The sequence below is a fragment of the Rissa tridactyla genome, chromosome 6 (assembly GCF_028500815.1).
Source record: "Rissa tridactyla isolate bRisTri1 chromosome 6, bRisTri1.patW.cur.20221130, whole genome shotgun sequence".
NCBI classification, from domain to species: Eukaryota; Metazoa; Chordata; class Aves; order Charadriiformes; family Laridae; genus Rissa; species Rissa tridactyla.
Genome location: NC_071471.1, coordinates 25579540 through 25601469, shown reverse-complemented (window position 1 = coordinate 25601469; position 21930 = coordinate 25579540). Strand labels below are relative to the sequence as shown.

General features: G+C 38.0%; 1 long non-coding RNA gene across 3 annotated transcripts in view; it reads right to left on the bottom strand.

Annotated features, from left to right (window-relative positions):
• LOC128911471 (uncharacterized) overlaps window positions 1-21930 on the bottom strand; it is a 574472-nt gene that overhangs the window by 6837 nt on the left and 545705 nt on the right. For all 3 annotated transcript variants that reach the window (XR_008467089.1, XR_008467088.1, XR_008467090.1), the window contains 2 exons: window positions 11477-11534; window positions 7089-7201 (listed from right to left, as the gene is read on the bottom strand). This is a non-coding gene — a long non-coding RNA (uncharacterized LOC128911471). The remainder of the gene's footprint in view (window positions 1-7088; window positions 7202-11476; window positions 11535-21930) is intronic.

The following is a 21930-nucleotide window of genomic DNA, read 5'->3' as shown; positions in this document are numbered from 1 at the left end:
TTTTCCTGCCATAATAGTCTTGGTCTTCTTTCAGGAATAAGAAAGCAATACACGTTCCCACTGCGGGGGAGTAGGAACACTGGCGAGCTCTGAGGGAACAAAGACAAGTGTTACAGAGTACACTTTATGCACAAAATGAGCTACCTTCAGAAAGCTGGCTGACTTAGCACTAACCAATGTATATATACAATAATTAGGATAAAACATTGCCAGCATACATCGAGTAACCTACCAAGTAAACCACATACCAGCATAAATAAAAGAGACTCCAACATTAATGAAGTACATAAAGAAGTACACCTCTAGCGTTAGCAAGCAAACGCTATGTTCAATCTGGATTTCATTGAGGATTCTTTTGAGAATTTAAGTTAGAAAACTAATCTTGACATCTCATGTTGATTGAATGCAATTTTCTCCATGCTTCTTTTTATGTGACCAGAAACTTATGTTTTCATTAAAGATCCTTCCTAATCTAGACATCTTGGAGTAGAGAAGAAGGGGAATTTAAAATAAAGTTGATGCTTAGAAGAGCAGTTCTCATGAAAGCAGATCCTTCACTGTCCCACACTCTACACCGTTTCTAAAACCACAAAGTAGATCATCGCACAACTGGGTTGACATTCTGCTCTAAGGAACCATTACTATGACCGCTCATCACTGGGCAATGAGCCCATAGTGTGAAAAGTATAGAAAGACCATCCCCTCTGCCCTCCATGTCCATGATATGGCAAACTGCACCACTTTTACTAAAAATACAAGGATATATTTCCTACGAAAACATAAAATACAAAGAAAATGTTAAAATTTCCTCTTTCTTTTAAGTGGCAAAGGGAATGAATTCAACAGCTTGCTGTCAAAGAGAAAAGCAATAAAATCTCTGTGGAAATAAAATAATTTATAATTTGCTTGATTTTAGCCATCATTCTCTTGTTTTATAGAACAACAGAACTGGAACATAATGCAGAAATTGCAAAAGGGCCAAAGAAAAACTAATACCAGTTCTCTAGCAGTTTCAGCTTGGGGGGGAAAGGCTCCTGGTGAGGACACACCTCCCCAGGCTGGCAAAGAGCTCCACTCACTGGCAGATGCAGCCCTTGAGTTATTGCTTCCCACTTAATTACTGAGCCAAAAGTAAGCAGTGAGGAATCGATCACCCAGTCGATCAACCCAGAATAAAAGAATTGCACTGCTTAAAAGTACCCGGTGACAGCTCACATCCTTTCAAATAGACTTCCTGCTTTGAAATGAAACTTCTACCACGAACAAGCACATGAACAAAATTTAAAGTGGCACTTAGGCAAAGTGGTGAAGCAGAGTGAAGAACGATACAAAACCCACTGGAGTCTTTCCCCCTCCATCAGTAGTTCTTGACCCAGCTGCAATAAGAAAGTAAGGGTGAGGATCTGACACTACCAGCATTTTCTGTGCACCACAGATTATTATAGTCTGGTATATTGACATTTTGTGGTCAGAAAATTAATCCAGATTATGCATAATCTGCCTATGTTTTGGCATATTGTAGTGCACAATATATGCAAATTACAGGTTTTTTCCAAGGCAGCATAATGCTGCATAAAAATACGCTGCTCTTTGTAAATTGTTTTGTAAATTGCCTTTATGAGTATTCTCCCACATCTTTATCTTTCATTATAACATTATTCTTTTCACCTTTATAGCAAAGTTGAATATGGCCAGTAATTTTACCCAACGCTTCTTCAAAAGCACCTCATCAGTGTTCACTCATGTGGATGAAATTACATTTCATGGTGTACAATAGGATATTTTGCATGTAATGAATGATCAAAATCTATTTTGCTCTATGCCAGAAGTAAGTATAAAAGTATACCACCCTTCACTTTCATTTCATTAAAAAATTAAAATTGATTTTCAAATACCTGGGAGTATCCTGTGGAATAACACAGTGATAGAGGACTATAACACTTTGCTAGGAAGGAGATAAGAATGACAAATGTTCAGAACAAGGACCAGAGGATGAATTGAAAATACTTTAAAGGACATTAATCATAAACTATTTACACACCATCAACTCAAATTACACAAAGTGCATACATAACTGGCAGCAAAGGTAATTCAATGAATTTTACAAAGGTGAAAACATTCTGGTTTTTTCAATTAGCTGTCCAAACTGATTTGGCTTTTTTTGTGGTGAGCTTTTTCAATCAATCAATGAAGGACAGATTGTGACACATTACTAGTACTTCATACAGGGTATTCACAGTCTGCTGTGTCACAGGGACTGCTGATAAACTGGTGTTATTGCCATCCTTTAAGTCAATCCATACACCCCAATCAGCAGATTGTCCTGAATAAACCATTGGAATAGCAGTGCTCTCAGGCCCAGGAAGCATTTAATGTAGAAAATATATTGTAGACAGGCACGAACTTAATCATAACTTAAATACTCTCTTAAATTTGGGCTTTGAATGTTTTTATTCCAGAAGAAATGTGAGGAATTTAGAAAGCTCTGTTCTTTACCTCGCTATGTTGAGCACTGTTCCTTTCCATTCGACCTGCTCACACTTTGGCTGATTGTGTGCAGTTTTCCACCACCACGATGGCCTGTCTTGTCTTTTATAGGTATTTACATTTTGGCTTTTCACACATACTTAGGAACAACTATACTTGAGATCAGAATCAGGCCCACCCAGGCATTTGCTTAAAAAGCACACAGGTGGGAGGGTAACAGTATCCGTTTTGTCTGGCCTGTTTAATTAGCTCCTTAGTGATACTACTACAAAGGGAAACCTATCTTTCTAGTGCCTCGATTAGCATCTGATATAAAACACTCGCTTTCTAAAAAAAAAAATCTTCAAGGAAACATTAATATAGGAATTAATTTAAGACTCTGAATTAATGCATACGGAAACTCCTGCTGCATTACTCGTTCTAAGCATGAACTGGTTTAAGGGAGAGAAAGTACAATAATTATGCAGCTTTCACTGTGCAACAGAAGAATGCTGGCAAGATAATAAGCAACAACATGAGACAGATAAGCTTCCTTTATTTGTAGACAGAGAATTGAGAGACAAGTTCAATTCTTTTTCCCTACCAAATATTACACAAATGGCCTCTAGAGGGATCCAGGTTATTGCTTTTCTGCTGAAATCTCGTAAGCTTTTTTTTTTCCCTATTACTTTTTAACAAGTGAATCATTCATCTAGAAATAATGATGCAAACATTTTACATTAATGGGTGGTATAACTACAGAGTTCATGACCAGGAGGAAGCTTTTTGAAAATCCATCATTTACAAAATCTGGAAGGCAAAGTTCACATTCAGTAGAAGTCCAGCCTCAAACAAATCAGCTCTCAGCTCATATGAGATTGAATAAAACAATACAAACCCAAAGCAGTGCCTAGACGTTTAGCTGTCTCTCTGAAACTCGGCTGAACTGGTGAGTCTGCACAATTAGGGTAGGAATGTGGTAAGAATTAGGCTCGTGTTTCTGGGGAATGAGTCAGTATTTCCCATTTCAGCTCCTAGAATACTCACAAAAAAGTATATTGCTTCTAAGTTATTGTCTCTGGCTTGGGCTTTGTTTGCCTGAATTATCTCACCTAGTTTGAGTTTTTGCAGATATGTTTTTAATAAAGCAGGCATATACTTAGGAGTTCCAAGTTAAACAAAGAGCAAGACTTTCATTCTATGGTGTCTCTACTGTATACATTTTATACTGGACCAAAAAATGGATATGACAAGTAGCTTCAAGCCAGCTTCAAAATTCAATCTAATAAGCTTTCTACTGAATATGCTGTTCACATGCAATCAAATTGAAGTAAAGCAGATGTAACGACTGTAGCCATGCGGAAATGTCTATGCGTACAGGCGTGATAGGAAGCCCTAGACGTGCTCCCACTCTGCAGCTACATTTTTGAGTTCATGTTCTGCAAAAAAAAAGGGCATTTTCAGGGCCCCTCAGGTGCCCATGAAAACATTATGTGAAGATACTCAGCTAATGTCCTATTCTTCTATTTGTCAGAAATGTGGTTTGGCTTGTGCAAACCAAGATAGCGAGTGAAAGGGGTAACAAAAAGCTTATGCGGAGGCCTCCTTGGTCCACACCCTGCGATGGGAAAAGCAGGTCACAATCCCGCCATTAGAGGCAATTTGCTGAAACTGGGCCCTGTGAGCAGACTCCATTACAGTTTGCAAAATACAACACAAAGACAGTCCAAAACCAATCTGGTCCACTGAATTTAAATTTTCCTTGAATTGCGTTCTTTCTGTTAGACTACAAATAGATGTCTTGATAGCACTTCAAGACAGAACAATGGTTCTGTGGCACGGGCATTTGGCCAGCATACAAGAGGTGTTGATCATACAACACTGAACACAGCACCAGATCCACAAAGGTATTTACTGTTTCCGATGTGCCTTGTTCCAACATATAAAGGTCAAATAAATCATCTTCTCCCTGACAACAATTTTGTGAAGGTAATTTGTTATCAGGAAGGGCTTAGCTAAGCTTCTAGACCACAAACTCAGGTAGAAAAACTCAACAAATTAGACCAGACAAACCAGATAAAAAAGAAAGTAACGACATTCCTCCAGTGAAACCGATGAGAGCTTTTGTCTCCAACTCAAAATAATGTTGTGCCGTTAAAATCTCCTGCTGCTGATTTTTGGTTTTAAATTTCAGTTTGCAATGAAAAGAAAAAACATTTAATTAAAAATGCTGGTATAAACCAGGCAAAGTTGCCTTATGCTTTATTGTGTGCTTTGTAAAATATTAGAAAAGCTGCATAATTAAACATTTAAGCTCCTTCCTGAGGGTAAAATAAAAAAAACCAAACCAAACAACCATAAATTGGAGTCTAAACAAACATTTCTCATTCAACCAAGTGTGCTGCTAGCTGAATTACTTGATTGCACCTTCTATCATTTAATAATCTATTTAATGAGGTTACCCAGTGAGACTCTTCTCACAAGTCATGGCTACTTGTCCAAAAAAAGAGAAAAAGATGAAGAAGGGAAGGAATCCTCAGACATTAAAAGGAGCATTTTTGCATTGAAAGTAGCAGCATACCATTCACAGAACACCAAATATTTCGTACATGCTTTACCGCTTGTACGGTGGTTTACTTTACAGTGGGACTTGGAAACTTCAGTCATGATGGGTGTCTGCTGTGCTCCGTTCAGAGGTCTGAAGATCACACTAGCCAGCTATATTTTAACAGCTTCAGTGGACTGTGTCTGAGGCCCCATATATGGCCAAAGATGCTGGATTCCTGTCATTACAGACTACCACAAATCAACCTGTCTGGAAAGAGGATATCAGATCACCCTTATTTAGGAAAAAACCCCTCAAACCCTAAAGGTAGAGACCATTATCACTGTGTATTCTCCAACCTGCAAAACGTAATCATGAAAAGAAACATAAAAGAAAATTAATGTGCTGCTACTGAAATAAAATTAAAATCACCATGACATTAAACAATAGATAGAAGAACTAGATCAAGGAATTAGTGGTGGAACAGCAAAACCATTTCTCTCCAACCCCCTAGCATACCTAAGACAATTTTTAGTAGCGCATTTACCAATGACCATGTATTTTCACTAATGAATCTCTAAGTGCTTTGGAGGGCAAGAGCCATTGGTAGCGTTTGTCTTTATTTTTTGAAATAAACTATTGGTTCATTCATTTTTGGTTCACTACTTGATATGCACTGTTACACAGCTTAAAAAACAGCACTCCACAACGTTACATGAAAATAGAAAAATATTTGTTATAGCATTCCCTCACTTAGCAGTAGTACTTTTGGTAATTAAAGAGTATATGCCCTATACTCTTAAAGATGTGAGAAGATATTTCCGCATTCTCTTTACACATTAATAATGTGAGTAGCTCTGGTAGCTGGATGAAGTCTCTAGGAAGTAGGTGCGTATTCCTGCAGCATTTCAGCATATCTGCTTCTTTGTCTGTATTTTCCTACCTTATCACTGCCCATTTTGTCTCCTTATCTGCTCTTTGTCACAGACTTTGCACCTCCAGGTGAACCATAAGTAAAGAAGAAAGGAGTAAAAGAGCTGCAATTTTTAAAGGCAATCAAGACTGAACACAGAGCCCTTCAGCAGAACCCTAAGGCTGGTTTATGATGGATGTAAATAATGCACAGAAGATGACCTTTCCCATTTCCAGGAACTGTTTTCCACAGATCTCTAACAGGATTCTGCCGTGGAGTATAAAAATACCCAGCTGAGAACAAATACTCTTCCTATTCTTAAAAAATTATTTTTTCCCATTATTTTGGGCTGACCTGGCATTGTGACTAATGAATTTCCTTTGTCACTTTTTATCCTCAGAACAGATGAAGTCAGAATGTGTCAGGTGGTGTGGATGAACAAATTGCTTCTTTTTAATTTGGTGTCAAGCCCTAACAAATTCTACAGTACTTCTTTCCATACCTACACATATTTCAAATTTGCCAAACAAGGAATTGGGTTAAAGTTTGAAGCGTAGGGATTAACTTCTGACATTTAATTTGAGCACAGCAGAAATACAGGAATTTTTTCATTAAGAAGTTGGCACATGAAAAAATGCTCATAGAAAGCTTCAAACGGAGGTCTCCAGTGCCTAAATTTTTACTCCAGTACCTAGCATTTCACTAAACGGCCTTGCAGCTAACCATGAGGATAACTGTCTTATGCACAATGATAACTAGCCCATAAAATCAGCAATATTTAAGGTCAACTTTAAGTTTGATGCCAACCAGCTCAACCCAAATAAATCTTTCTTACACCTTGTAATCCACACCAGAACTCTCCATAGTTTACTTATTTCAGCATTAATTGCTTCAGAAGGTTTACATCATGTAGTCTGTTGGTATGGGCACAAGAACAGCCTTATAGTTGCTGTTACTTGCCTAGCACTAGCAGGGAAGTCTCTCGGCATCTTAATAAACCTGGGCAGGGGCACAGCAACTGTGATAACGCTGAGAAAAATCTGGTGTCTCATCTCATATGTAAGCTCCGTCACCAACCTCTGACTAACAACTACCGGTCCCTGACTACCTCTACCCCATAGCAAGACTCAGTAAGAATGGTTCATTTTCTACAAGTTCACTCACTTTCTTTGTAGCTCTCTCACAAGCACCTCCAGTTTCAGGAAATTCAGTGGAAGTCTTGATTCTTGGGGTCTTCAGGTTGCTAGGTCTCTGCATTTGGCATGGAATCATTTTTTCTTTATTTGAAAAAAAAATATTAGTGAGAATGTTTATATACTTATCATTATTTTAAACGCTGATTTCATTTTTTTTTTAGTGAAACAACAAATTCAGAAGCTGAGTCCTCCCTCCTCAGCTGGATACCCTCTCCCCACAGCCACCTTTGGTTTAGTTCAACCCTTTCCCAAAAAAATAGCCTGAATAGAAAACAACCCAAACTTTTGTTGTACTCAGGCATTGGGTTTAGACAAGTACAACTATAATAATTCAAGCCACCCTCTTTAAGTTGCACTTCATTTGGGAAGGCTGCTGCATTTGGGAAGTTTATTTATTCTGATCTGACTTCTTCTAACCAAGTCACTTTAGTTTTACGTTGTTAGAAGTATAAAGAGATTTAGACTCACAGCATCCCTCCCAGGCTTATGTGCCTTCTTAGCACCAAAACTCCCACTTTTGTAGAAATGCTGAATTAAGCAAAGAAGAAAAATGAGCAACATGAAGTTATGTAAAACCTCTTTCTCTGTGCAATAAGTTGTTTTGCTCAAGGAGAAACTAGCATTTCTCAGGTTGAAACAGTACCTCTTGTGTATGTATGTGATTTACCACTGTAATGTTCTCTTTTCTTTTCATGATCCTGAGTGATTTCTTGCACAACTCCATGGCTATTAATGTATTGAAAATCTAATTGCACTACAATTTCCATTTCACCTGCTGAAATTTTGTTTTATTAGGCTTGTGAATCACAGGAAAACAAGAGACAGCATCTGGCAGACAAATTTCCCATTTTCACTAGGTAGGAATAGAAAGCTTTTTCTCCTAAGGAGCGTTCAGTGAATTTTGCTGGAATCCAAGGAAGACCCTGGAAAACATCCTTGTCAACTTGAGTAGCGATCAGAATGGCAGCCTTGGCACCTTCCAGTGAATTTCAGCTAAGGGTAGCTGTGATTCTGGGAGAACTGCATGGGAAGTGAATTTGGAGAGTTTACCTGACCCTGTTATTTGGGTCAGATGTGAATGACAATGTGACTGGTTATTTTTCCATTGCATAGAAGAAAAAACCCCTTTGTCTACCCTAAAGCATAGTAGACCTTTCAGAAGGTACACTAAATCTCCCTCTTCTACCTGGTTATCTGTTTTCATCAAATTTGTAGTAATGACTTGCACAAATATCTGCAAGACTTCAGTTTAAACTAGTCAATCAGTTCAAAAGTAGGGGAATTCAGACACACACTGAGGGACAGACTGAGGGACAAGGAGCAAGACAGGAATCTCATTAGTGTCAACACTGCTCGGCAATGGCTTGTCTCAGAACTAAAATCAGCCAGATTTCTTTGCTCAAATTTCAAGAGCCTGATTCAGATAAGCTATTTTCTGCAGCTACTAAATGATTGCAAAAGTATTTTTACTGGCTTGCCAGCAAGAGCTTTCTACTTCCTGTAATCAAGATGGACTGTAAAAAAACAATAGACTTGCATCAAATAACAGAGATCATGAAGCAGTTTATTTCTAATGATTAAGTCATAAAAAGTGCATGGGAGCATATTAAGCCTTCAAGCCAGTCAAAATGCTTTCCTTCCCAATGGAAAAAAAAAAAAAAAAGGAAGCTTAGAAATCCTGTGAGTAAAGTAGAATTGTAGATACTAAATTCAAAATAATGAGACTTCATTCTTTTCTCCACTAGGAACGCTGACCAATTTCAATGGTGTTTTCTGAGAAGCAGTCACTCCATGCCTGACTGCCATGCGTTTTGATAATAAAACACCAATGAATAAATTAACATTGTTATATTAAGCAGAAGTAAAGTAATATATCTGCTCATGGTAGAATTTCCCACACAGTTTTTTGACACATTCCCTGGAGTGATCAAGTGCATTGATTTCTCTCTCTCTATAATACACGATATACGTATATATACAGTATATACTAGCATTCAGTTAGAGGTGTTTTACAAATGACAAAAGCTCACTTGATTCTTACTGCATTCATGGAGTAAGGAGGCATGTAGTCTGCACTGTTGTATTTGCCCTGCAACAATGGCACTTTGACCATTAATATTGCAAAGGAAAAGGCTGCTGTGAAATTATATGTGCTTAGAGCTAGACCTACAGCTATACTAGTTTATTGTTAATGTTATTGCTCACAAGACAGAATAAAAAGAATTACTCTCAGCAGAAATGTTCGCATGGGTGCATTTTCAGCTCCTGAACAGATGAATACATCACCAAAGATTACGCTGAGGTCATTTCGCTGATATCAATCAATTCTTGTCAGATGGCAAAATGAAATACCAACATAACCAATGGGATTTGTTTTGATGGGTACATGGATATTTAATAACAAAAGACATGATGCTGCAGCAAATGTAAATGCAGCACAGAAAAAAGACTTAAGTTCTTGCTATTGAATAGTGGACCAGAATATTTTGAATACCATGGTTTCTAAACCTTCTGTTAAGCATTTAACTGAATCTGCTATGTTTTCTATTTTTTTCTAACTAAGTGCTTTTAATTTAAAGAGGACACCTGAATTAATCCTTTAGATGACATGACTTACCCTCAGGAGTTTTTTGCATTTTTATTATCTTCTAAAATTATACTGAATAAAATGTGTCCAATCTGAGTTGGAACCACTGTCTTGAAACCAAATAATACCACTTGAACAAACTGTGAATGGGATTTATATATTATCTAGTTCCTTCTGCCCTAATAGTACTGTTCACTTGGGCGCACACAAAAATAAACAGAACGTTATTAATTAGCTCATCTGAAAGAAGTGCCTCCTAAGCATATCTTCTCAAGCTCTGTTTATAATTGTGAAGTTGTCATCCTAAGGGGAAAAATGTAACTGTTTTCATGCTTCTGCTATGTGGTCTTAAACTAATGAGTTTGCACTTGGATTTGCTAATTAATATGTTTTATATTCTTTGTATAAGAAGCTTGCCCAAGACTCTGTTGGTCAGAATCTAATCTGTGAAGATTTAACGCCATTAATTGTTTAAAAAGTGATTATTTGGCTGAGTAACATATATCCATATCTTGATGAATTTTGAACGCTGATGCAATTCCCACTGTAAATGGGCTATTTTAAGCAATCCACTCTGATTACCTCTATTTGTATATTAAGCATGAGAGTGAAGCATATAATTCTAAATTCATTTTAGTATTAAGGTAAATCACTCCCCAAGTTTTAATTGCATGACTCTCGACAACATCTATTTCTGAGTTAAAGATAGAGCTGAACGCTTTTTGCTTTTCAAGAAAAATAAGTTTTAAGATTAAGATGTTGAATATGCAGGAGAAAAAATAATAGAATCACAGAATAGTTTGGGTTGGAAAGGACCTTTAAAGGTCATCTAGTCCAACCCCATCCAGACTTCTTTAACTAGATCAGGTTGCTCAGATCTAGATAGTGTAGATAGGACACTCGTACCTTTTCAATAAGTAAAATGCCTTTCAAAATGTATCTGGTTGTAGGAATGCAATGCAAATCATACTGGTCAAAAGACCCAATGAATTTTCTAGATGTCAATACACCTTGGATCAATCTTACTCTCACAGCAGAAGCAATAGAATTATGGATGCAAGTGTATATATCAGCTTATGTGGTCACTGGGTTGATCAGCTGCAAATAGTATATAGAGTTGGTAAGCCACAGAACAGCCATACTGCCACACTGGAAATGGACAATAAAACAGGGATTTAGGAGAAGCCACGTGAACGTATCTCACTTATAAATATGAATTTTAGCAAGGTCTGAACACTCTCTTCATTAAAGTAAGTGAGAAAAGTCTCCATTAAATTTAGAGAACTTACTGAATTTCAGAGATGGGCCGGAGTAAATAAGTGAATTCAAAACAAACACTTTGGGTATTGCCTTATTGTTTACATTATTAGTGCATTTAAGAGGATTGAAAAAGAAAACCCAGTGTTCACTGAATGTCTGAAATAACCACATATTTCACAGCCATTTTCAAATGTTAAAAAGAAAACTCTATACAAACACAGCAGAAGGGAGAAAAAGAAACTAAGCATGATAAATATGCTTTTGCCAGTCTGCTTTTTTTCTCTGTCATGTGATGATTTCTCATAGAAATAATATGCCTGAAAAACCACATCTGTGTAGCATTACATTTGATCAGTTTGATTGTTGCAGCATTACAGTTGAAGGCTGATCAATATCAAATTACCTTGAACAAAGTCAAGTCTACAGCACAGTTGGACCGTTCCATTGTGTTCAAGGTGAAGACATTATTTGCGATTACAAATCAATTGTCTTTTTCACTTGCTACCTACCTCATCATCAAGCTTGTACTTGATTCTGAGATGTGGCTTCAAATTCTGATCTGTTATTCTGGAAAAAAACAAATACAAATCACAGACCCTTTTCACCACTGCCACATAGCATGACTATCACACGTATGAAGTAGTATTCCTTCAATAAATAGTGTTTGTCCTTGTCTGAGACATTTATAAGGCTAGTTCACCAGGTTACATTCAGGCACTGTAGGCCTCTGGAGCCTGCAGTATTCCACATGGGAATTGCATAATGGTCCAGATGAAGGTAAATGCATGTACACCAAGTTTTGCCACTACTAATTCAGCTGCTTGAGCACTTCTCTGGATGTCTCAGACTGGAACATCAAACAAAGGTAAGACCATGCAGCTTTTATTTTCCCATTAAGCCCCTACTGTTAGGGTCAGGTGGAGCTCCTCCAGCTTACGTTAGCATGTGGTTTCTCTAGCAGGACTGGTGTTGAGGTTGTATCTATTTCTGGGATAAGTTTTGCAATAAACACAATTCTAAAAACCTTTTCAAACCCATTTTAATGCAAACCCCCTATTTCCCATTTTTGATTGTATCACAAAAGTAATTGTAACTACATTTTTGGCACCATTAGTCAACATGCAATTGCTACTTGGCGGATCTCAGTCCAAGTATTGCCTACACCAAGATTTCAATCAATGCTGTTAAGTGGCTGGATAAGTTGATTTTCTTTCTTCACTATGCATTTAGTCCTTTATAACGAATTTTAACTCAAACTGATCCAAAGCCACATCACACTGAACGTGGACTTTCCACATCATTGCACACACACCTCTGGGAGGTCGGTTTGGGCAGTCACTGGTGTCAGTCCCCACAATGATGATGTTTATGAATGTTCCAGGTCTAAACACAGTCTTAAAAATAAACGGTTCATTGCTTTGTTAAAGTAGAGTGGTGTTTTGTGGGTGTTTTGTATTTCACCAGATTAAGCTTATCATAGATATGTTTAATTATCCTGTTTCAGGTTCAACTCTTTTATTAAGACAGACCTAGCAAGCTTTTGCGGATAGAAAAATCAATCTGGGTGATACTTCCAGTATCAACTTTTGTGTATTTTCTTCACGAGGAACCAACACTGTCATGCCTGAGTTTGACACATTCATAGTGAAACAGACTTTCTGATACAATCCTAAGTGATACAATCATGTCTTGAATATAAAAATTAATAATCTTCTAGTTATTCAAACAAGAGCTCTTCCAAAACCTGAGATTACACTGGAATGAAAATTGATTTATAATAAATTATGATTTACTGATTCATAATCAGTCTCCACACTATTTAAATCCCAACTAAAAATAGAAAATTAAGTCACATTCAGTGTTATTACAAACAAATATATTCTTTGGCTTTTTATTCTCCCTCCTTCTCCCCGCCACCATCTGTTGAAAATTCTCGGTATGAATTTTTAATTGAATGCAATTGAGGTCCTTCTTTGCTCACTAATACTATCATTTGGAAAGTGTAGCATTCAGTGTGATGATGAATACAATTTTTGGGGGGAGCATTTCTCTTGGTACTGTTGGTGTGACATAGTTATAATTGCATAGATCTCCATTTCTAATTAGTTCACCTATTAACATTTTACATGAATTCTTTTGATTGTGCTGTTCATTGACAAAACAGTCAACAGTCTCATCTGACAGCTTCTTGTTGAAAGGCATTTCCCCTAACAGTATTCTTGCATAGATCAAAGTATTTTTAAAATTTCTTTACAAACGTTTGTAGCAGTTTTACAATTTTCCTCGTGCTTGCGCTGGTACGAATGCAGGCAGTTGAAGACTTGGAGCCTAACACAACTTTGTTACAGATTTCAGCCTACTTAAATGCCTATTGTTTTTCCAGGAAAAATTTGTAAGTATTCCAGTTTTTGGTTGAAATTCATCCCACCAAACCTCATCTGCTGAATTGTGAAGCATAAGGTTTACTCTCAGTGATCTGAAGTCATTCTTTTTATGACAGACTCGTGGGATAAAATGCCCCCCGGAAGTGCCTGTGTCTCTCCATTCTGTAAGACCAGAATGGTCAACAGAAAGAGCAGTACTTTCAGAAGGTGATTCTTCTCATTTTAAGATTTAGATGCCTACAGTCAGGTGAGATGAGACCAAACATGTCTCTCTTCCATAATAGCTACTTCCAAGTTGGGGTTTCAGGTATCAGAAATTTTGTCAAAGATTTAGCTTGCTAACAGTTCCTGATACAGATGAGAAATTCAGAGGTGCTCTGAAGAAACAGGTTGTAGTCTCTGGATCAACATCATGTGAAATATTGCAGACCTCCAAAAGTTACACATTGTCCATCAAAGGTTGTGCAGTGTCCTCAGTCCTTGGTAGCCACACAGAATGTACGGTCCATTCGATGCTATGACACCACCCCTCCCAACACTCACACTTAAGAAATGAGGACAGCCTCACACAAATTTTTTCAGCTCATTTCTGTATATCTTGCCTTGAATTTCTATATCACTTTTACCACTCTGCACTTCCGCAGTATGAGGATTTAATAAAGGCCCTAGGGGAGGCTGGTGACTGCAGATATTTCTTAGCGTATATTTCATTCCCCAGACCAAATAAATAAATAAATAAATAAATAAATGAAATAAGGGTCTGAAGTTGGCAATGTCGTATCTGAAACCTGCTGTTATGATTAGGGTGTCTTTCTTCCTCAAGCAACCTGGAGTTTGTTATACATAGGTCAAGCTGTACATCGGAAAATACTGGATGACTCAAAAGCTATAGAGAACATAAAATTACGTGGCTTCATCTTAAAGAATCATAAGCAGAGAGAAATTAGGGATGGAAGACTTATTAAACTGTCTAGTTAAATCTCTGCCAGCATAGGATTATTCCCTGGGATGTATTTTACAGCACGTTATCTAAAATTGTTTCCATATGTGATTCTGCTCTGGAAAGAGCCTGTAAAAGAATCATAGAATCAGAGAATCTTCATGGTTGGAAAGGACCTTTGAGATCATCGAGTCCAACCATACACACAAAAAAAAAAACCCTACATACAATCTCTGCCACTAGAGCATGCCCTGAAGTGCCAAATCTACACGTTTCTTAAATACCTCTAGGGATGGTGACTCAACCACCTCCCTGGGCAGGCTGTTCCAGTGCCTGACCACTCTTTCAGTAAAGTCATTCTTCCTAATATCTAACCTAAACCTCCCCTGCCGCAACTTCAGGCCATTTCCTCTGGTCCTGTCATTATTCACCTGGGAGAAGAGGCCAACACCCACCTCTCTCCAACCTCCTTTCAGGTAGCTGTAGAGGGCAATGAGGTCTCCCCTCAGCCTCCTCCTCTCCAAGCTAAACATGCCCAGCTCCCTCAGCCTCTCCTCATATGACCTGGTCTCCAGACCCCTCACCGGCCTGGTAGCTCTCCTCTGGACACGCTCCAGCACTTCAAAAGGGGTCTGGTACAGTGCCATTCTGATGCAATCAATGATTTCCCTCTCAGCTGCACAAATTTTAAAGAAATATTTTTTCTTACCATTTGAAGGCATCAGCTCTTTCAAGCATACACACTATCACCTATAATAGATGTTCTGTGTGGCACCCTCACATTTATTTGCATTGTGTAACTCCACATTATGTCTTGGCCCGTTCCTATTGCGTTAGGTATACTGTGATGCAGGAAAGAGGATGGAGGTAACAACAGAGGTAAGTCAGACATAAAGCAATACAGACTCTTTGTATTACATACATGTGCACCGACACAACATTAATACTTTATCTTCCTTCCACATCTGCTCCTCTCCTATTTCTGAGACCACAGATTCTGAATTTGACCTAATGAATCCTTCATTATTCTCAACTTCCTTCTGATATTACTATTGAAATTATTCAAATATTACTACCACTCTCCCCAAGAGACCTGCCTTTTAGCTTTAGGAATTGAAGGAATGGGTCGGTTACCTGAACCTTGAAGCTGCCGAGATTATTATTCTGCCTCGTAGTAAGCTGGTTTGCTATTAGTTTAGTGCCCCTTCATGTTCTCTTTGACTCTAAGTGTGACCTTTTCATTTTTCTCTTTGATTTTATTCATAGTTCTTTATTTTTTCTATTTCACAGTTTTAAATTTAAAGTTCCTTCTAGAACTGGAACGTGATTTTGATCTGCTTGACTAGAGTAACCAAACAGGCAACACTTTTTTACTAGATAAAATCTATCTTTGTTGGTTCTATAGTGCTCATTCCAGGCTTTACATAAGTAGTCGTCCTTGCTTTATTATCAGTGTCCATGCTTTAAGGTCAGACGCAGGCTGGGTGTGGGGGAATGACACTCAACGCCTGCTGACTACAAGGAGCAGATGCGTGCCCAGCAGAGCACTGACTGGAATGGCTCATCTGGGATCTCACAATTCTCAGCCAAACAGCCATTTATTTTTTTAATTCCCCCCCCTCCATTATTATTAATCAGATTCCCGCTCTTTGAAAGTTCTGAAACTCTTAGTTTTTATGCTGATTCCCAAATGTTCCCAATTCTAATGCCATCGAGCTGCTTTTTAATTATTCACAACCACAGGGTAGCGTTACATTCTCATCACTGCCAGGGGATGTCAGCAGCATTGTCTCCACAAACTTTAACACAAATTATGCTTTTATTTCCTCAATCTTCTCCACTTGCCTGTCAACATCAGCTTTTCCGAGGCACTTCACAATGTCCTTATGCTGTTTCCACACCGTGTCAGGCAGGCAAGCACGGAGCATAACACTTCTTCTGGAAACCTGACTTGCCCTCTCAGCTTGAAGCCTTCTTGCAGTCAGGCTGTTCAGGCACTCCGGTGTGGTAATATGCTACCGAATGTACAGATGTGGAGACGTGAGGGCCCTGAGAAGTGCACTTAAGTGTGCCTATGTTTATACTTGCTGGCTTTCTACTGTATGACTAGTTAGGCTTAAAAACACAGTGTAGGTTTAATAGTCATTACATATAGATTCCCTGTCGCCAAAGCAGAGTTACGCCTCTCCGGTTCACTGCAATCGTCTTTTCTCACAACCACAACAGCATCTGTGGGGATGGAGTACTTACAGAAATCCCGCTTCACACTTTCCCACTGTGTTTTCTAGGCTGAAGCTCATCCTGCCTGCTGTAGAATCCTCTGCCTCCTCTTCTATATCTTACTCTGCCTCATCCTTTATATCTTACAAGAGAAAAATTAGCTGTGTCAGTCCTTAGTCTCGCTGCAGGCTGTACTGCAGCCTGAGGCTTCCAGGTGCATTTCAGAGAGAGAGGGCAGTGTTGACTGCAGCAGTTAAAGCATTAAGCAAGACACCCTGGGAACCGCAGCTGTATTTTTCACTCTGTCACGCTCTCGCTGAAGGACTGTGCCCAACTCCTGGGGCCTCTTTTTGCTTCAGTTTCACCATTTTTCATATGAAGATGATATTGGCTTCCTCTATAAAATGTTTTCGGGCCTACTGAAGAAAAATATCCTGCAAAAGAAAAGCTATTATTGCTTGGCTGATGCAGCCCTTGCTATTTTCTCATAACAGTCACAGTAACAGAAGTGCTATATAGCTACAGCGCCTGTATGCTCACCTACCTGATAGAGGAGATTCCTCCTAATCATGGGAGTGAAAGGCTCAGAGCCCTCCCAGAGCCTCTGGCTTCTGCACAGAACTGCAGTGGGTCTGCCAATACTACACCTTTTCCAACTTTCAACTTTCCAAAAACTTTCTACTCCAAGTATTTATTTATTTTTTTTTTATGCTGGAGGGGAAAAAAGGAGAGAAAATAAAAGTTGGACAATTTGCATGTTGTACCATCTGTGGTTTCTGTTTCTGATCCGGTTACAATAGTAAACTTCTCCTGTTGCGCCACCCAAACAGACTCGAAAACGTCCATCCTTGTTGTTTTCCCTAGACTATGTTGAGTGAATGTTCAGCTCCCTGAGGATGAAGTGTACCGATGTAAATTTACTGTGATAGAGCCACACTGCTGCTGATTGTTGCAGAACTACCACTGAGTAGTAAATGCTTCACTGCTCTGTTACCCGGGGGGCTGAGCATTAACTACACTATTGAACAGCAAATGCTTATCATCTACTATAATTCAAACTATATAAATCACTGAAGAGAGACAATGTGCCTGCAGGGAACTCACATGGTCTATAAAAATGTAAAAATCTGAACTATATTTAGCTGACAAAGCTATACTTAAAAAAGAAAAAAAAAGTATTCAGAAGATAATCTTAGACATTAACTCGTCTTCATTTCAATCTACTGAAGCTTTGGTAGAGTTTAATCTTTCCTGCAAACATTTTCATCTTTAACAATATTTAAAAAAATTGAGTTAAGAAACAAAAGCCGTTACTTTTTGCATTCTCTCTTCTCCAACCATTCATGCAGCATAAAGAACGACCTCTTTTAAGCCCAACCCTAGCAAAGCAAAACACCAGTATTTTTTCTTCACTGAGCAAAAGCATCTCTACTTTGCTTAAAAAAACCTAACAGAAGGTTTAAAATATCATGGTTTTAAAATCCGTATCCACTGAAAGTAGAAGACACAGTTCCCTTTTGTTTAAAGACAAAGTTCTTCAAGTATAGGGCTTACGCAAGGATCATTGCACTGAGGGATGAAAGGCAAGTTATAACATTTCTCCAAGGAACTGTACTGCGACTGAGGACATAAACTTTCATTTCTGGATAAGCAAACACTTAATCCAAACTGGATACAAGTAGTCCCATTACTGTCAGTGAATTACTTGTGTCTATGAAGTTAAATATACATGCGCATTTGAAGCATCAGAGGACTTTATGATATGCTGGTGCTGCATATTCCTTAATATATACATAAAATAACTTCTGTTTCTTCTTTTAGCCTCAACCATGCACTAACATCTGGATGGGCCTCACCAGCCCTCCTCTAATTATCATGAACTGATTACTCAATTTACTGCAGAGCTGAGGCCTTCAATACTATTCTGCATTAGAAAACAAACCCATCCCCAAATATCTGTCAGTAGAGAAATAAAACATGTTAACCTTTAATACACAAATGCAATTACACAAAAAGACAAAGAACAAACCCAGATGAGAAAAGCCTCAGGGGAGAACCAGTATGGGACTTTTGAGTGCTCCATGTAGCATTCAGAGAGCTGATGAAAGAGAAGTTTGAGAGCAGAGTTGGAAAATAATCACAAACAATCAATGTTTCAAAGGGGTCAGAATCGAAATTAAATAAGAACACTAAAGCTTTTATTATTAATCCATGGATGGCTCAGTAGCTTCCCATTAAATTCTGTCCTTAATGAAGATGTTATTCTAATGAAACAAAGACAATTTTGACATTTTAATCTTAGAAAATATGATGTCATCAATGACTTATGTTTGATTTTTCTCCCTACATGGAGAAAATACCTGTAAATAATTAGCATAGGTCCCCTACCATAGTTTATGAGCCTGAACTAACGAACAGTAATGAGAGTTTTTAAACAGAAATATAATTAAGCAATATTAATATGTTTGAAAAACTAAAAGAAAAACATGAGGTATTGTTTAAAAGCTGGTTCAGATGAAGTTAGACAATCAGAAAAGAGTTGTTCCAGCACAGAAAGCAATTTACATATAAGATTACTTTGCAAGAATGTAGCAAATAATGCCAACATACTTCGCATGCGCTATCAGGGCACCTTATTATCAAGAATGGAGATAAGAGTCTTTCTGTGTATAATCCTAATGCGGGTTGAAGGTGTTGCTTTGAGTTGTCTTCAGATTAAAACCAGATAACTAACTCTAAACAAAATCAAGAAAGCTCAGAGAAAACCAACAAAATCTCAAAAGATCTGGTTTTCTAAAGGCAACTGTTTCATACAGTCAGTGGCTTTGTCTTCTATGGGCTATTATGTGTTCATCAGGATGTCTAAACTGAGAAGAGAGCAGAATATAGTAAGAAATTGTTGTGAAAAATGCTTAATTTGCGATTAATGGCAGAAAATTAACGCAATACAGCAGTAGTTTAATATGCTGGCAAAACGAACACTTACAAGTAATCCTCCAAAACGTACACCAGCTGCAGAATTCCAGATGAATTTAAGATGTTAGTCCCGCAGGACTACTCAAGTGAAAATGAGCTCATGCTTCAGTATTTTCAGATCAGAGCCATATGCTGTACACTAGCACATTTGCAGTATTAGTATCTTGCAGTAAATTTCTTAGAGCATTATTGAATCTAATTTCCAATGCCCACAGTCAGCAAACTTCTATCACTTCCCTTCGGAGATAACTCTGCAACCCGGATCAGCCCTACGTTATATTATTCTGATACTAAGCTGAAAGTATCTTCCTCATTTGAATAACATTGGACACCCATAACTTCAGGTGCCTGGAAAAAAATCTAGTGATGAATAAGCTCGTCAATTTTAAAAAAGTTCTCCTGATGCTACTCATGACTTGGTGCAAACTGCTGCAGCGCCACCGATGGAAACGGAGGGGTGACATTTCACACCACTGAGGATCTGGTGCGTAGCCTACAGTGTTAAGTACATGTGCAAACACCAGCATAAGAGTGGCTCAGGTGTAAGCACTCCCTTCCTCTTCTGGCACGTCATGAAGTCTTATCCATGATAATCAGACCTTTTAGTTTATTGTGCTCCTAAACATTTTTAGCTTCCCCTTGACAAAAAATAAATATCTGTCAGTGAAAAAAAATAGGCCTCTTAAAATTATTCTCAATTGCATTATATTAGAGACCCACTATTACACTCCACGCTCATTACGTCCAACCTAAAAAGAATATTAAAAAATCTCATTATTTTGTTGCTGGCTTTTCTACTTAATTATTACCACAACAGGCAGGTAATCATTACACTGATTACTCAAGACTGAGATGTAAATAGCTCACGTGGGGGTTAATAATCAGATAATAACAGTAAGCGCTGGTTCTGTATAATTAAGTCAAATGACATGATTTATACTAGTGCAACACTACCTCCAAAATGAAACATTTTATGATATTACTGTCTTTCCAAATAGCCCTAAACTCTGCAATCATACTATATCTGGAGGTTGCCTAAACTCTAGAATTTTTGGCATTCACAAAATTTGAATCAAATGGGGACGTTTTGTTTCAAAATTGCAGTAATCTATTTGTCATTAATGTTGGATATACCATTAATTAAATTTCCTTTTTCAATAGCCCACACTTCACAGAACAGTTGAGGTTGGAAGGAACCTATGGAGCTTTTCTTGCCCAACTACCCTGCTTAAGCAGGGCCACACTTACTGATTCCCTCCAGAAACTCCATCACCTGTGCATCATAATATTCCTGTAGGAACATGCTGAACTGCTAATGTGGCCAATGAAAAGTTTTATAGATTTTCTAAAAATAATACATAATTTATAACATAGAGACTTTCTTGTATTAACTCATAATTGGAAAGAAGTGTTAGCTGCCAGTCTTAACGTTTAACAGTTGTGTAAACACCAGCAGTGCTAGGTGTAAAGCAAAACAAGGCATCACCAAATCACATGCAAATTTAAAACAGTAAAAAAGATGGTTTTCTCAAGCTATAACCATTCAAGGAATAGCTAACTATTTTTAGCTGAATACTAAAATAACTTATATTGCTGCCTTCATTAACGCAAAACTCTCTTTTTCAACTACAGGAAATTAAATGGTAAGATACAAGAAACACTTCCTAGATATAAAGGTTCTTTTATCTGATTGATTACTTGAGAGGAGTTCTGGAAGCTACTAACAGATTTGCATTTTTGCTGAGGGTCAGATGTGAATCAACATCTTTGAGTCATAACTTAATTCTTGAGTAGTCCTAGTGATTGAAATGAATTTTGGGAAACGGGTGGGTTTTCATTTATATGACTTCTTAATGTGGGAAGGTTTTTTAAATATTTTTGAGGTTTATTTGCCTTTGCAGTTTGTTTTCCTTTGCTTCTCTTTTCTTTCATGTCTTTCTCTAAATCATTTTGCTCTTAGCATTTTGGTATGACTGCATAAGCCTGAAGGCATAGTGATAGAAGTGTAGGGGTAGGAGAGGCCACCTTCCCCAGGGGAGGATTTCCTCTCGCTGTTACTTATTTAGTCACTCTTCCAACTTTCTGAAGTTCTTATAAGTCCCCATCTTAACCTATTTAACCAGAATACAATTGCAAAATCAGCCAGATGCAGAATTCAGGAAGGAAAATTAATGAAAATCCAAGGAGAGACAAGATAAGTAGGTCTTCAGGGCTTGCTGTCCTCCCAGCGTCAGCATGCACAGCTCTTTCTCCCTGTATGTTTGTTACAGCTGTGGTTGCCAGTGACATTAGGTTGGGACAATCTCCAGCAGCACATTTCAGGTGATAAGCTGGAAAGCCTTGAGGGAAGGAAAGCCAAGGTGGTCAATGCAGGGGAGGGTCTTTATGCCTCTGCAGCAAAATGTCTAGGGGAATACAAGGAGCATATTTTTCCGTGACGCTT